Source organism: Dendroctonus ponderosae, unplaced genomic scaffold (genome assembly GCF_020466585.1).
Source record: "Dendroctonus ponderosae isolate FM_Combo_2020 unplaced genomic scaffold, Dpon_F_20191213v2 Dpon_F_20191213_5, whole genome shotgun sequence".
Taxonomy (NCBI): Eukaryota; Metazoa; Arthropoda; class Insecta; order Coleoptera; family Curculionidae; genus Dendroctonus; species Dendroctonus ponderosae.
In genome coordinates this window covers 1,990,539-2,005,030 of record NW_026018715.1, presented here as the reverse complement: position 1 = coordinate 2,005,030, position 14,492 = coordinate 1,990,539, and positions in this window count along the sequence as shown.

The window sequence follows — 14,492 nt, the reverse complement described above, 5'->3', positions numbered from 1 at the left end:
CATGATCATAATATCATGTCCGCGTCCGTTTAATAGAATGTCCGCTTATAAGAAAGTGTTTTACATTGAAAACCGTATAACGAAATTCGGTTCCAACAAAAATGTCCGGTTAAGAGAGATGTCCGCTTATTAGAGCTGTCCGCAAGTAGAGCTTTCACTGTATATGTATACAATATTTTTTTTATTAAATAAATAAACAAGAACAAACACATACATACATTTGTGCAATATACCTAACGGCAAGTTTGAAACGTTTCTGTAAGGTTTCTTTTTTAGCGGGTATTCAGTTTAGTAGGTCTAGTAGTAGGTAATTTAGTTTAGTTTAGTAAAACCCTGAGAGTTAAAAGATCACAGACTGCAGATATCACGTGAGAAAATTGCCAACAAGTGTACTCAAATTCAAGCTAATGTTTTCAATATCGTTAAAAAAAAATTATCCGATAATCCAAACAATTATTTACATTAATAAATTTTGTTTTAATATATGGAATACAACGGTAATTTTAGGAAATAAATACATTAAAGTGAAAATGTAACAAAGGAAATCCCGCACGTGGTAGCAATATTTCATTCAAAACCCATAATCCTGACTTGAACATCATTTACACGCTCAAGCCAACAATCTGAAGTAGATTTTGACGATAGATTTTACTCAAGCCAAATTTTTCGGCTTGCGTCAACTTCAAACCTGCGTTTACACGTCACGATTTGCTTGTGCGATCAGGCTTGTGCAAGCCAGTTTGTGCAAATGGCTTGTATTGAGTGTGTAAACGGCATTTTAATTATTAAGCCAGGAGGGTTATAGATTGGCATTTTAGTTAAAGATTTGTGGCAGAAAGTCAAAACTTTCGAACTGTTTAAAACCGCTGAAAAAGTAATGAAAAATTGAGAAATGGTTAAAATTGCAATTGCATATGTTAGTTTAAGGGTCCAAGAAGGCGTAAAAGCGCGAGCGCAAAAATATTCATAACATTGAACCTGGTATAAAATTAAAAAAGGGTCTTATTTTTCAAGTGGGTTAATTAGAAATTGCATTATGCAAAAACTGTCCGTCAGATCTTAATCGGCCTCGCCACTCTCGATTCGTATTGCAGTCAAGTACTTTTCTCTAAACGTAGGGCGGGATTGTCTTATTTTTTCATTGTTTAATAAATAATTTAAAATTACCTTCTTTTCACCTACTTTTTTGTTCTTACATTTAACTTGTGCTACATTTTAAAGCGAACATTCTGTCTGATAGAAAATTTCATAGCGTATAAATTTATAAGAGTTTTTTTCCAAAATGCATACTTACCGAATTATATGCGATTGTTTTTGAGAAAAATATTCGATTGTTTTCGCATTTTTTCACTTTTTTGTTGTTTATGCAAATAGCACACCTTTTCAACCAAAGCGATTCCAATAGTTATCTAAATTACGTCACGTTAGATTCGTATTTGAAAAAGTTTGTAATAATTCTCCTGGCCTATAAACTATGCCTATAAAGAGGTCGAGGATTATAATTATATAACAAAATAGGCATGGCAAACGGCTCCAATCTTTCCAAAGATCGTAAGCAGCGTTCGAAGTTAAATAGTATAAAATACAAGGAAGAAACAATTGTATGTCATCACCTCAACCTCGAGACCATCAAGAAAAGATAATAACATATGGCTCGACCTTTGTCATACCGGTCATAAACCATACAGCCTGCAGCGAGCCGTAGGCGCATCACTCATGTAGAGTGTTGATCCATCGCAGTCCGAGCTTCGGCTATAATTTTGAACGGCTTCTCGGTTTACATGTGAAATTACAATAAGCAGTTGTGTACATTAAATATTAAATACGAATTTATCTGACGATTTTCCTTGCAGTTTGTTAGAAGCCTTAGATTTTCTTAAATTTGAATAGGCACAATGACATCGTTTTCGACCGATTTTTCGAAAAATGATGCCTCAAGTGTTAAGACTATACAGTTCAAGGGCGGACCCAGGTTTCAAGTCAAGGGGGGTCATGTAGTAGAGACTCAACGTGGAGAAATGCCAGTCCAGTCCAGTTAAGCGCTCTTTCACCATTGAAGCTCTAGAAAAAAATTGGCAAAAAGCTGATTAGAGAACTTGTGCAGAAATAAACCGACTGATTCCACCGCTCTTAATGAGGCGCGGATATTGAATGTGGATGTTTTCTTTAGATCATTTTTGCACGATACATCCAACTGTTTCATAAAAATTGGCTTTATCACTCAATTGCATAAAAATTGAGTAAAATGCTAAATCGAGAGCTCGTGTGAAAATCAACTTTCGTATTTCGTCGGAGTCTTGAATGTAGATCTAACTATGGATGGACTATCTAATCTACACAACATATCCATCTGAAAAGACTGAAAGTTTCATAAAAATCGAACGAAAGTTCGAGAGCATTTAATTTAGCATGAAAAAGTATATTCCGCTCCATAATTGGAGATGTTTATATTTGGCTGAAAAATCTGTTTTGTTCACGGCGACCATCCAAACTAGTTTGAATCAGAAACTTGCGATTGAAAATATTTGCGTGCGAATAGGCACTTTCTACAAAACAGTCAATAATAAGAAAGCGGAAGTAGGGGAAAATGGGGGATGGGGCGCCAGCTTGCAGAAAGATGGTAAACTTGATTTCTAAGTTATAAATCCTTTAGCTTGAACTGAGCTTAGTTCTTTTTGAAGTTGAATTAAAGAAGGCATTTTTCATTTATCTGTATTTCCTCTGTTCATTTCAAATAATTAAACTATTGACTAAGTTTCTGTTATACTACAGAATGTTTTTTTTCTTTCCAGCTGCCATCGTCCAGCTTTCGGTAAGTTTGGCATTACTTTGCCCCTGGTTGCCATGAAAATGTAGGCCTTCTAATCCCATATCATTTACTTGTATTTTATCATATTGCTGCATCGAGGGACGTTCTGGATTCTGGATCGAGTTTTAAAATCTCAAATTTTCTTTCTGTAAAATTAATTTAAACTCTATAGAACTTTTTATTAACTTTCTTTATACGAAAACTTTTTATTGCCTGGGCAGGTATTTTCTTCTTTAAATTACACTTTAAGTCGGACGGCTTTCGAATTCTCAATTCAATATTTCAAATAAAAACTCATTTTCACTCACTTTTCAAAAATTTACTTTCTAAAGTGACGAGGATTTCTAAAGTGAACTGTTGTTATCTAAACCTTTAAATTTAAACCACTCTAAATGTAAAATGAAAGTCGTTCTGCTGTGAAATACAATTTATTTTGTCATCTAAGGTAATTATTTACATTGTAAGTAATCACTCAATGGCGGTTTTCTTGGTAATTATCATGTTTTGGTCGTTCTGGATTTCGATATTAAAGAGTTACGACAATAATACTTAGTTAGTGGCATTTTTTCCAGAAATGCCTTCTACTACCATTTTCCGATGCTCGAAAGTCCGCATTCTCCCATTAGGCAGCATCAGCAGAGACAGGATAGAAGATTTTATCTCTCATCCATGAGTCCATTACGTTTTATACTGCTTTCAATACATGTGACCAGATGTATTGAAATGTTGATGTATGAACAAAACTGGTTTGATTTTTGATTAGACCCTTTGTAGATACTGGGGTTATTTTTGTTTAGTTTTGATTATTGTTGGTTATCCGTTTATACTTTTTAAATAACTTAAATGCGCTATCACAACTAAAGCAAGAAAAAAATAAAAACTTTCGAACATGGAAGTGGTTGAAAAATAAATTTCCGGAAGAAAATCCATTAAGAGTAAAGTGTTAGTAGGGGGATTTATAGTTAGTGGAAGGAGGTAGAGAATTTAGAACGGAAGTAAGTTTTTATTATCGAAATCCAATGAGGCTCAAACTAGATAAATAGGTACTTTTGTTTCTATGAATTATACCCTAAATTAAACGGTTCTTGTTCCTCATGAGGGATAGCAAGTGAGGATTCATGAGGGTTGCAAAATTTGAAATATTTTCTCTCATGTTTTAGTTTATTTTTAAATTAAACAAACTCTTTACAAATCCAATCTGCTTCAAAAGTCTTAAAAACCAGAAAATTTATCAACACTAGTGCTTTTCTATTGTAAATCAATTTTCTTACTGCATTCAAATGTTAAAACAGAGCGGAATTCAGACCAAAATGGCTAAAGGTTGGTGGAACTTTTTTATTGCTTTCTGATGGTTTTGCGGATAGGGGAAAACGATTTGTGCTAGGGAATTTTAGCGGACAGGGTCCGGCCGATATATTTTAGATTTTCGACCATTTAGCGCCTTTCAGGCTGTAAGTGGTCCAGATCAAGATTTTAAGTAGACAACTAAATTGATTTTTTGAGAAAAGATCGGGGACTTAGGGAATTTCAGGCAGTCTTGACCTAGACATTTTGTAGAAGTAGATGGCAACCAGGGTTGAAGTTTTTCTTTGATAGCATTTACGCTGCTCGCATGTGCGGATTTGTGGATTTTATCGGGCAAATTTTATAGAACGACTTTTTAGAAATTATGGAGCACTTATTTTCGTATGCTTTAGAACTTTCTTCGGATAAAACGGGTAACTTTTTCAAGTGCTTCTGTTTACTAATAACAGCATTGTTTTATTGACTTAGCGGAATAAAAGGTTTCGTAGTATTCTGAGGCAGCAATGGAAACGACGACCAAAATGAACTTTGGTCTTGAAAGAACTTTTTACGCCGTCTATGGGCTATTTAAAAGTTTTTGAATTTCTTAAAAATGTGGATAGCTGACCGAGTTACAGAGTAAAGAGTGGAAGTATTTGCAAGTTTGAGAGTTTTACGCTTGCCAATATTCAGAGTCAATTTCCTTCCAAATTGTTGCAAAAATAAATGATGAGTTCCGATAACCGAATCAACTCTTGCAGTTTAAGACGAATGATATTGGGATATGTGTGAAAAATATATGGAATTTGAAAATTCTATTAACACAGAAAGAAATAACTGAAAACTGCTGGATTAATATGATAGAGAGAAGTTTTGAGCCAAAAAGAAAACGCATAGGTACACACTGATAATGTTGGAGAAATTGAAATTTGTTAAATTGAATGGTTCAAAGATTTTTGATGACCTAGACTTTCTCGAATTGTGTAATTTTAATATAAGTTTCATACGATTTTTTACGTTCGGAACTTACCGCTTTGTATGAGATTAAGACACTAAGATAAAAAAAAATCCCAGCGAGTTATTAACATTTTTGAAAAAAGTTAATTGGATATCGCATATTTACAGATTAGAGAGTTAGTGTTGACCATTCACGCTATTAGCGCCTCCGAAGAACGTGGTTTTTCAAAGCTGAAACGGATAACGACTTTCTTGCAAAACTCAACAGGGTAAGATCGTCTCTCTAGTGTTTTACCAATTTTAGCAAGCCTTTTAGCAATTGAAAACAATCTTGTTTGGAAAATGTCGTAGCATCCCCGTTTCTACGAGGACATTATAGACGAGTTTGAGAAAAATGGTAGAATAATCCAGTTGCATTATAAATAGGTGAGTTTTTATAAATAGCTTCACTTCTTTCAAACTTCACCGCACGCCCTTGGCGAAACAAACAAAATAAAAAATATGTTTGTTAGTTTATTTAAAGTTTTTGATTGCAAATACGATTAAAATTTAAGAATATGAACAATTTATTATTTATTGGACTATAATACATTCAAAATAAGTATTCAAACAGATGCATCTGCGGACGTAAGCTATTCGTGGTTGCGAAACGACAGGAAGCATTCCTTTCTATGACCGCCACAAAGTTCGAAAACCGATTCACTTTGAAACAATGACCGCGAAGAGTGAGAAGTGTGATGAATAATACATCAGATTAAAGTCTGAAAAATAAATTTAAGCAGATTCGTGATAGTGATTTCATAGTAAGAATGGATGAGGTTTTAAGTCTAGTAATGGAATTAACCATTTCCCAAGTTTTATTCAAAAACCCGATACATTTTTAACGTCTTTTCGGCAACAAAGTTGAAACTGCTAAGCAAAAGCCAAACTTACTAGCCACTAATACTAATAGTGTTAAATGTACATCGGAACAAATTTAAACTTTATTACGAAAATAATTCACTATTCTTTTAGTACAAATAAGTAACTGATCATTAAAATATGAGTTTTCGGCTCATTGATCTACTAAAACTTAAATTTGGCAGCGTATTAAGTGGGGAGTAAAAAATTATATTCAGCGAAATCCAATATAAAATAATAGTTGATGTCTTAATGGTCTTAAATGACGTAGTTATAATTGAAAAATACTTTTATTAACATTACTGGGAATGTAAATATTTATCAGACGAGAAAACGCAAATCCTAAGGTTGGTCCATTTGTACAAAGCTTCTGATAGAATTAAAGATGACAAATTCTATTTAACAGTATTACCTATATTCAAGCAAATTCAAGTTTACGGGTTCTTAGATGATAGAATAATTTTTTACTATTTCAAATATATGCCGGACAAAAACAAAGCGATATAAAATAGAAGACAGATAGAATGCATAAAAAATGTATGTTTATATAAGTTCTGGTTTACTTAATGATTGGAATATCGTGAAAAATATTCTACAGATAATTAGGTTAAATGTATAAAATACAAGGGCTCTCAACAATATGGGCTGTGCCTAATTTGTAACTCGAAAAATAGACTTACCATAATTGCGAAAATTGCAGGTCTGCTGTAAAGATCCCGAATGTTTAAAAAAAGCGTCACTTAGGTTTAAAGCGAAAGGATATATTTAGTCGCATAATTTAAGTTTTCACGAAGATTTTGAACACATTTAATGCATGAAGATTTATTACGTTGAAATTATTTATTACATGAAAATCTGAGTACTGTGGTAGATTTTTGTCCGAAATCTTTATCTTCCCGCAAATATGTATACATAAATTGTCATATCCCGGACATTAATTAGATATATAGTTTCTCTTAAGTTTAAAGGTCTTGGTTCGTGTTTTCGAGCTCTTATTTTATTCAGTGATGTGCTGTTGTTTTGATGCTGTGGCAATGGTTATCTTTGAATGCTTCCTACGCCCTGACCAGTTTCACTTCTAACTCACAAATTTTCTTCATTAATTAAAGTTATAACTTTAATGTATTTTAATTTAACTTATTTATAAATAAGTTACCGAGTTTTTGATGCGCTAATCAAAATGACAAAAAACTGAATTTTTCAACATTTCCTATATCTCTTTTTTCTGTGCATTGCTATTTGTCCTCAATATATTTTTTTCACAGTTTATTTAGCTTTTGCCCATATGATCTACATAATTGCATCATTGTGGCCTTTGTCTCAGAATGTCACGTTTTTTGAAATTTCTGATCGTAGATATTACCAACACTATAAAGAAAATACCTAAATTGTTTTTAATTTAAGGAATAAATTAATTGAAAACTGAACCTTGAAAATGCAAACAAACAAAAACAATTGAGATTTGACGAATAAATATGCCAAATAAGCAAAAATTGGCAAAAAAGATATTAATGAAAAAAAAACCAATACAAAATAGTGTTCTAAAACAAGTAACATATATAGAAGGTTGAGTTTAAAACTAAACAAATATTTCATGAATATGTGCAACCACTGACCCATCGTTGAGAGGCACATTAGAGTCAATGTGTATTAAACTATGAATCAAATTTTTATTATATCCAAAATTCTTCGATTGTTTATTTCAACAGTTAGCAATATTTGTACTATTTTAACAGGATTTGAAATATGTTTAAATAATAATGGCGGTCAATTTAATAACTTAATTTAAATAATTATTACCTTATTACGTTTTTGTACAAACAGCAGTAGAAAATTATGGGTGTATTTAATCTTCTTTTTGTAATCTGTAGTATATTATAATTTAAATCTTTCAACGCAAATTAAAACATTCTCTTTACCTTTATTTTTATCATTTCGCTACAGAATTATTTTATCTTTTTATAGTATCACTAAAAAATCATAATCACTTTAAAAACATTTAATGTAGCCTGTTCCAAGTGTGGGCTATTTAAAATTAAATTAGAGCTTCTAGGGATTGCAAGGTAAATTAAATGTGGGTGGATTGGCTAGTTAAATGATTTATTGATTGATGGGCGTTTGCATACTTGAGGCTTGAAAAGCCATTTAGCAAGCACACTAGTCATACTAATCCAGAAAAGTATACAAGTGGCTGTAAATTTTGATTTATTTTCCTGACTGCGTGTAATTGTTAGTATATTTTTTCTTTCCATTGCTTCAGTCAAAATGTAGAAAAAAATGTTCATATCGTTTATTTCATATTACGTTACTTCATACCTGTGTCTAGGTAGACAATAATTCAAACAAATGTGAGGTTTCGAAGACAGCCAAGTCTATAAAGAATCTAATGTGTCCCAATTATGGGTTTGTTTTGAATTTTAAGTCGGATGATAACGCTGTTGTCTCGCCGAAACGTAATATGAAATAAACGATATGAACATTTTTATTTCACATTTTGACTGAAACCCAGGAAAGAAAAAATATGGTGACTGTAAATTGTGCGGCAAAGTGAAATCAATAATTTCCGGCACTAAAATACAGAAATCTAATAGTAGGGCAGGGTAGAGGCAGCGACATATTTGGCGACACCACTTTCTCTTATTTTATTTTTTGAGCATTGATTATTGGAATGATATCTAACAATAAAATCATCGCCTTCCATTATAGTTGTACAAGATGGGTTTGCAATACTTTTGTGTGTAACCGCTTTTATCGCATTTCAGGGATTTAGGTATACAGGGTGGTCATTTTTTGAATCTTTGTATGGATAACTTGTACATTTTTAAAGATAGAGAATCCGTTAAATCGGCAAAATTGGGCAGAATTCGATTGCCTATTCATTACCGTTTTCAAAATTTAGGTACCCGGCTTGGTTCCTGAAATATCCTGAAAAGACAAGAAATCAACTTTTTTTTTATTATCACTTATTACGTAAACTGCTTTACTTACTAACTTAACTGCTTGCCCTTAGTTCAACTTTTTGCGTTGAATCCAATAAACTAGCACTCGTTATCATAGTCAACTTGATTTACGAGATAAAAAATAAACTTTTGGTTTTTTAAATGGTAATCATAGTTGGCTATGGGCCGTTTAAAATCCTTATTTTTTTCTGAATTTAACGATATAATTGTTTGTATGATTTTCTCCTTTTGTTGCCGTAAAACTTCAAACGAAGATGAAAAATGTGTTGTATGCTATGGAAACAAAAACTATATTATCACACAAAGCACAAAACGATAATGAATCGTTTAAATTAAATGTTCAAATTGACTTCCGTTTACGTCCAGGCATTTTTTGGCATCTTCACATTCAACTCGTGATTTCTGTGAAGGTGCACTATCATGTTGAAAATATGCCGAGTTTCGATACGATGCTAACGGAAAACTATTCAACATGTCTTTAAGTTAATTTGGTAAAAAGGGTAAATATCTTTCCATATTTAAATTGTGATTATAAAAGAATGGACCAATAATTTTTTCACTAAAAATGCGTCACCAGACATTCACAAAAAAACACGTTGATCTCGCCTATTTTCAATTAGATGATGATTTTCATTAGCTCAGTAAACATGATTACATTGTAAACATGAATGTTAATTATTTCGTTTTTGTTTTGTGCTTTGTGTGATAATATAGTTCTTGTTTCCATAGCATACTTCACATTTTTTATCTTCTTTTTCAGTTTTACGGCAACAAAGGGAGAAAAGCATACAAACAGTTATATCGTTAAATTCAGAAAAAAATAAGGATTTTAAAAGACCCTCACCAACTATGATTACCATTTAAAAAAACATAATTTTATTTTTTATTTCGTAAATCAAGTTGACTGTGACAACGAGGTCTAGTTTATTGAATTCAACACAAAAAGTTCTACCAAAGACAATTTTAACTTTTTATCTAATTTAAGCAGTTTACGAATTATATGATAATTAAAAAAGTGTTGATTTATTGTCTTTTTTTTACTACACATTTTGTTATCTTCTTTTGAAGTTTTACGCCAACAAAAGGAGAAAAACGATGAACAACAAAAGTGTTGATTTCTTGCAGGATATTTCAGGAACCAAGTCGGGTAGCTAAATTTTGAAAACGGTGATTTTCGAATTCTGCCCAATTTTGCCTATTTAACTGATTCTCTATCTTTAAAAATGTAGAAGTACCCATACAAAGATTGAAAAAATGGCCACCCTGTATAGTTTCGATTTTTACATATACATTTCCCGTACAATTATTATCCAAACTTAAAATCAATTAACTGAATAATTTTTAATTTAAATATTAACTATTCTAACAATTTTAAATTTCAATTATCATCCTTCAAACAGGTAAAGATGTAGGACTTCACCGGTGTAGCCGCGATCTTTGTTGTACTTTACAAGTGGAAGACTATTATTTTTATCTTGCAAATTATAAAAATCAGGCCTCACACTTAGTTTCACTTGAGAGGGTATGTGTTTTTTTCTCATTTCTTTGGGCATATTGCTGGAGTGGAAGACGTAGTTTGTTGTGGAATTCAGATGGAAAACGATATTTCTTACAGATTTTAGGTTCAAATATACAAGCAGAGTAAGTTTCATACAAGAGGCTATGAGTTTTTTTTATTAATTTTGGTCGAGAATGGCAATCCTCCTGCAAGTCGCAAGGGTACAAATGTAGACGTCCTATTCGAGTTCCATATCATATGCATAAATCATGCTCAAAAAATAAATCGGGAGAAAATGAACCGGAAATTTGTGTCGCTGCCCGGTTAAATGAATAGTTAAATTAATATGAACTGAATGGTTAAATTAATATTAAATAAATCTAAGCACACACGACTTTTAGGTACTGCTGGCGACATGGTTACCATTTATTTTCCTTCTTCACAGCATAAAATCTTCTATAGCCGAATATTACGCATATGTATTACAATACAACAGCTTATTATTTTAATTATTGGATGTCTGATTTCTGCAGCTTTAAAATCACACTTTTGCACTGATGCAAAAGTTATCTTCTATGTTGCGCTAGATCGCCATTGACTCTGAGATTTGTTTGTAAATTGAGATTGAAAGCAATTTTTACGCTTATTAGAAACTCACTGTATATTTAATACAAGAACAAGAAGCATGCGAGAAAGAAGCTGAGTCTAAGCGTATTCTATTCCTTTTTGAAGAAATCTGTATATCAAACAAATTTTCTAAGGCCGAAAATGATATTTTCAATTCGGCCTGTTGAAGAACTTTACTTCCACAGAGTTTTTTTCTACAGCAAATTACCATTGAGCACCTTATGTTAATTGTTATCTTGTTTGAGTGATAGCAAGGCAAAGATAACATACTGATAACCAGTATCTAATTATTTATAAGTTAATTCCTCAATTCGATCCAATTTCGGTTCAAAAATGTGTTAAACTTGCGCTTTTCGAGAAACCGCATTAACTAAAGAATTGGAGATTATGTGTTTAAAACGACGAAAACATACCAGTTTAGAAACATATTCCACAACTGATAATAGGTCCATTTTCATTACATACTATTCCCGTTGAAAGAAAGTTAAAATTTATACTACTTAAAATTAAAATCGTAAAAATGTCTACTGCATCTATCTATCAAGATATAAGTTCCTTAACATTCGACGCTGAAAAAACCTGTTGAAAATCCGTTTTTATTAAATGCCTTTTAAAGTACTTGGTATAATTTGATAATTTTCTATTACGATAAATACTAGCTAGCTAAGATCCCTTAAAATGGTGTCCCGAAAAGTCTGAGAGCCAGCAACCGTTTAGAGGTGGTGATTTCACAAAAGTGGAAAGTTTTCCCAAAATTTTATTTGGTATAGGTAGTATCTAAGTGAATGAACCTTCAGCTCGCGCACTTCCAAACACACAAAATAATAGTTTAAAAAAATAATACCACAAAAGTTGAGTCTTTGTTAACATATTCCTTATGTTATAAACAAACGATAAAACTCATCCACTTTAGTGCCACCAAGTTAAAAATATGTGCTAAGTAAACTAATTTCACAAAAGCTACAATTTGGTGAAATAATAGTTAAGTTGATAAGTTAACCGAAAACAATATCCAGCTTCATATTCAGTGGGGGAAAAGTGTCTTACTTACTTAGATAACGCGAAATGAACTGTTTTCCAAAAGCGCCTAATATTTAATTCAGTGTTTAACAAAATTTAATCTTTTTGAAATCGGTATGAAGAATAGATTATTTAACCATTAATTTAAAACTTTGTTCTTGTAGTCTGATCCTAATGGATCAGTCCGAATTAAGGATTGATGGACCATCTACAAAATAACAATGATCGAAGAGAAACATGTTTTTGCTGAAATCAGTTTTGTGAGTTTCGTTACGAAGCTATAAGCGTCTAAAGAATGTCTTAAAGACGCCGCTCTAATTCGGATTTTATTCAGCAACTTTTAGAGTACTTGAACTGCTTTGATAGTTTTTTAATATGAAATAAACTGGCCAATGGTCTTTAATACAATGCTTTTGAAAGTCATTTTGCTGTTTGAGTTCGCCAGGAATCAAACAGGTTGTCCTCAATAATGTTTATTTTTTAACACCTTCTATGTTACAGACCCAAAAAACTTTTAGATGCTGTTCTTTGATATTTTGCAGAGTGTCACATTTTGGTTTTTCTAGTTTTCAAAGCAAACAACTTTTGATCTAATCAATTAAACTGCATTAAAAAAACACGACGATTCATTAATTAGATCAAAAGTTATTTGATTTCAAAACAAGAAAAACTAAAATGTGACACAAATATAATTTCAATCAAGAAGATTTTTGCAAAGTATACTTTTTAAGGCTGAATGACAGATAGTTAGCTCGATATCCTTACCATTAAAAAAATTTCACGTAAATTTTCAAATATTTTCTATCAACTTGTAACTTTTCATATCACACTTCTTATTTTGGATTTCGGTATTTAATTAAATTAATTAGTTTAAATCGCAAAATCACTTAACAATATTTTTCCAAATCACTGAATCGGTAGATGAGAATTTCATCTTTTCAACTACGGTAATGTTAAATAAATAAAAAACCTCTTCCGTGATTTTGTCACGGCGCAGGTTTCCTCAATTTAGAACGTTAAATGTATCAGACTACAAAAAGCACATGATTTGGACTCACGGCCGTTTAAATTAAACGGGTAAATTATCAATTCACCAGTTCGATTTCAAGAAAGATGTAATTTGATTAAACATTGATTTACAGAATAGGCTTTGCCTGGAAAACCCTTCACTTTATCGATATCCAATGTATATAATTTCTTAATAATCTAAGTCTTCTTGCGTCTTTATCATACATGGTGTTGCTCATATGAGGAAGTTGCAAAATAAGTTTAAACGACTCTATTTTAAGAGGCTTTAACTAGTATATATCTATTAGATTTAAAAATTGTCAAGTTAAACCAAGTACTATAAAAGTGTGTTGACAAAAACCGATTTCCAGGAGCGTCTTTAGAGGGAGTAAATCTTAGTATGGCGTGTATGTGAAATGTTTTTCAAATAGGAACTTGTCTTGCTATTTTAACCCCCTGTATTGGTATCCGAAAGTATGCCTATGTTTTTTGCTCCTCTATGTATAGGAATCAGTGGCGAATCCACAGTTCAATACTTTCCATTTAATCGTAACGGCTTTAAAATCTGGATTCACTTTAATGGTTAACTTAATCACATTTTATAATTCTGTAAATTTATAAGTAAAATATTTCAAAAGCGTGAGAAAACTGATCGAAAATACAAAAAATCAAGTATGCGCTGGTTTCTAAAAATATTCATAAAAGTCGACGCAATACTTGTTTACTACGCGTTGTCACGCATTTTTCTGAATTCTTCATCTGGATTATTTGGCTGACATTTTACGTCAAGACTTAGAGCAAATCTTAAATAAATTCTGAATTTTTGTGTAAATTCATCATTTCGATTCGATACTGTGCCTTTTTTACATGCATTAAGTAGCAAAAAGCGATCTTTATAAGTAATATTTTTAAAAATTTTATATAAGAGGGCTCAAAAATAATGTAAAAAACAGCAAGTATGACTTCAACAGAGAGGTTTAATTAACTTTTAATGAATTAAGTTTAAATCTATATATCTACTTATTACTCAGTAAACATCCAGCTCCTTGATCGTTAAAAAACTGGCTGCTACTTTTTGCTCCTTTTTGGCCGAAATAGAAGAAACTGGTCATTTTATGAGAAAAAGGTCTCATAAACATAAGTGCACAGTTTTCAAGATACAGGGTGTTTAAATGTTAGGTTTATTTTTGTTTTTTTCTTATAATTTTCTATCTAATTGTTTCTATCTCTCTATTGTTGAAATTTGATATTTAGGGGTTTTTGTCTTGGAAATTTTACATTTCCATCAATTTAGCTCCAACTTGTAAGGGGTGCCACCAACATGACTTTTTAGAAGTAAACATTCAGCTTTTTTACGGTGAAAAAATTGGCTGCTCATTTTTGCTTCTTGTCGGCCAAAATAAAATAAACTGGTCCAGTGTCTGAATCT